The following is a 3,948-nucleotide window of genomic DNA, read 5'->3' on the forward strand; positions in this document are numbered from 1 at the left end:
ATTATTATGGCTTAAGCAACAATTAAGTGATTATGGTGTTGACGTAGGATGTATTCCTATTTTATGTGATAATACTAGTGCGATAATTATTTCTAAAGATCCTGCACAGCATTCACGTACCAAACATATTGAAATAAGACACCATTTTATTCGAGACCATGTTGAGAAAGGAAATATAAAACTTGAATTTTGTAGTACTGAAAAACAATGGGCAGACATTTTGACAAAATCGTTAGCTAGAGAACGATTTAAGACTTTCTTGTTGGAAATTGGTTTAATCAGTGGTACCTAAGCTTCTGTATGTGTTTAATTTCCTAATGGCTGACTAGTTTAAGTTAAGATTGTATGACTGTGTCCGTATATTGCGTTTCATGAATAATTTCGTATATAGGAAAATATTTATCATAAATTCTATTTGTTATTTAGAATTTGGTTGGAATACAAACTTTATCTTTATCTTTTATTTTCCAAATTATACAAAAACTCTCCTATATTGCTCTACAAAATCACACGTTCAAAATTTCCTACCTCTAATACAATTCCTAAATATCTATCTTATATTTTACCAAACTTTATCACTTACCAAAATTAATATGACACTTGCCACATACACCTAACCCTAGTCCTAGACCCTTATAATTACCCCTTTGATGCCGTGTAACCTACTCCCACACCCCACTTGTTCATCTTTTACTCTTTTCTAAAAATCTCTACAAATCTTACCATCATCATCTTCACTCAACCATCAACATCACCATGAATAATTACCATGCAAAAACCCGATCATCAACACGACATCAACAAAACCGCAATTTCAACAACCCTCCATCACCACTACCATCTCATAATCCTACTATTTCTACCTTTCCTTCACCACACCCACAATCGTCCACACCCCTGTTTCACGGTCGAGACGATACGATGTCCGAGGGAAAAAGACGCCGTCTTTTTAAGGGAAAGAATAAAGTAGTAGTTGATGAGGGGAATGATATTGATGAACCCGAGGTTATTGTTAGCAATGGTATTTCGAGGACTCTACTCCAGGATGTTTAGAAAACCGCAACAAGGGAAGGGTTAAACAGAGTTCGTTTGACACATGATGAGAGTATCCTTGTTTCTCGCGTCTTGCCTTACTCAATCCATGGAGGAAGGTATTATCCTAAGTCTTGGTTGATTAATGTTCCGGCTCTTAAATTTTTCATTGATTTTCTTGATTTTCAAGAATGGAGTCACATTAGTCAATTTTCGGGTCCAGTTTATCCAGTTGAAGTTGTTCAATTTTTCGCTAGTGTGAAAATTAAGAAAGGGGTCTTGCATGCGATGGTTAATGGTGTTGATGTGACAGTCTCTGTTTCGGATTTTTGCTCAGCTTTTTCGTTTCCTAATGACGGAATTGATGTTAATCCGAGTCTTTAATGGTCTAATGTTGTTGGTGAAAAGGAGTTGTTAATTAAGAAGTATTTCGAGGAAGTCGGGTCGGATGGTGGAAATATTATTGTTCGTCCTCTTTCGGCAAAAATCAAATTCCTTCTAAATTTCCTTTGGAATACCATTGTGTCGAGAAGGGGAGGAAGGGATAAAGTGTCGAGTTATGAGGCAATTATCGTTTATTCTTGGTTGGAAGGTCAAAAAGTCAACTTGGCGAGTCTTGTCTTAAACCGTATAGTCCAAACGAGTCTCACGGTTACAAAGGAGAAACTTTGCACAACAATCGATCTTCCATATGGGATGTGGGTGTCTCGATTGTTAGAAATAAAACAAGTTGTGGGACGGGCTAGTTACGGTGTAAGTTCTAAGGATTGTATGTGTGACCGGTTAATTAAGCTTATGGGTCTTATGGCTGATGGACCCGAGTTAGTCCTTGCGAAGGATGGTGAGAAGGCTCCTAATGAATCGGGTTTGGGGGAAATGGAGGCAAAAATGGAAAGGTTTATGCATACTTTGATGGAGAAATTCGAGGAACAATCCACTACCTTGGCCACGGTTTTATCGCAGGTTGGACCATCACGGTCTTTGGAGTCGGGTTTGGATTCTACTCGGGTTTATGCTTGGATGGATGGGGTGGATAAGAGGTTGTCCGGGTTTGAGAGGGAGTTGAAGGCCATCCGCGGGGAAGTGTTCCCACATGGAGATCGTCTTACCTTCCTTACAAGTCAAGGAGGTGTGTTGGTCATGCATGGAAAGGCTATGGCAAACGATCAATCGCTCACTTTGGAGGCGACGAAAGCTTTGTCATTGAAGGTTCTCAACTTTGAACATAGTCTTCAAAGTCTTGCTCAACTCGTGAGAAGCTCATTTGACCGTCTTGATGCTTTGGAACATCGTACTCGTCCCGACTATGTGAACCCGTACAAAACCCGTAACATTTGACCTTGTCTCACCTTGCCTTATCTAGCACCTTCTATTTTTAGTATCTTTTCTTTATTCTAGTTGTGTATTTTGCATACTCTTAATTCGGCCCATTTTGGCATGTACTTGTGGATTATGGCCCAAGTACCTCTTCAAACAAGTGTTTATTCGGCTCTTTGGCACTAACATGTTTTCCTAAGTTTGTATGACAATTAAAATTCTAGGTGCTTATGGTTATGCGTGATTGATGTGTTCTCTATAACGTTTTATTTCTTGTCTCGTCTTATATTATTCTAGTCATTTTAGTTTTGTTCTTAACTTTTCGATGATGTCAAGAGGAGGAAAGAACGTCTATGGTAAGCATCTACCTAAACTTGCTACTTATCAAGACCAATTGTCTCTTAAAGTCCTCATGTTTCAATTTTCTGTTAATCGTCTTGATCTTGCATTGATCTTTATTATTAAGATAACGGTATTATATTGAGGGGGAACTTTATACTTAGTCACAATTTTAGGAGACTTGCCATCATCAAAAAGGGGGAATTTGTTGAACCATATAGAATATATGTTTGTGTTTTGATGATGTCAAGGTGCTTTATAATTTATATACTCGTTACGCGTAATCATTTGTTTAAATCTTCTAGATTACACTTATTTATTACAAGCAACAAAGAGAATTGTGATGGAAGTATATGATAGTCAAACCTCAATTAAAGATCAAACTATCTGAAGATTCATTCAAGTATTATGCGAAGACAAAGTCCGTCTAAAGAATAATCAAGCTTGGATGATGAAGTAGCCTATACTCGGAGATCTCCTATGAAGATTAGAATAGTATAGGTGATTGTCTCGTAATGGTATCTACGAATGAATTTCTTGAATTGGTAAAGTTATAGCTTTGCAGCTATAACATTACTAGTAAAAGAGCTTAATGTTATAGCTATCCTACTATAACATTGAGATGCTGAGTTTTACTATACACGACATATATTGTTTTAAAATTGTTTTTGAAAATTGTTTAAAGTTTATTTTAAATGTTTTAGTACGAGTATTTATTAAATAAAGCCTGGTTTAGTGCGGAATTCGGTTTTATGTTAAACGTTGGTTAGTAGTTGTTTTGGGTCAACTTATGAGTTGGACCATGCTACTAATTAGGGTTTTAACATAACCTCTCTTCAAACCTAAATTCTAACCCATATATTGAGTTAGAGTTTGCACGAGTCACGAGGCATATGAGCCGTGACATCTCGTGTAACCTAAGTTATATTTTGTAAAGATTTTATTTTGTAAGGAATATCTTTACATATCTTATATATCTTACTTAATATATTTGTTTATGATAAAAGATATTCTTGTTATAGAAAATCTTATCATAGCTTAGAATTTATGGAAAAGATAATAATTGAATAAGTTATATTCTATCTTTTGGAATATTCTTTTATTATCTTTTAGGCTTTAAGGAAAGAAATAATAGAAGATATGATTTTGTTTATATATCTCCTATTTCGGCCATTAAGGTTTCACGAAACCGAGAGTGCCTTGCTCTTTCCTTCCTATAAATACTTTGTCTTTGCAACATTTAAATTAGAGACCTTAATC

Source organism: Silene latifolia, chromosome 1 (assembly GCF_048544455.1).
Source record: "Silene latifolia isolate original U9 population chromosome 1, ASM4854445v1, whole genome shotgun sequence".
Classification (NCBI taxonomy): Eukaryota; Viridiplantae; Streptophyta; class Magnoliopsida; order Caryophyllales; family Caryophyllaceae; genus Silene; species Silene latifolia.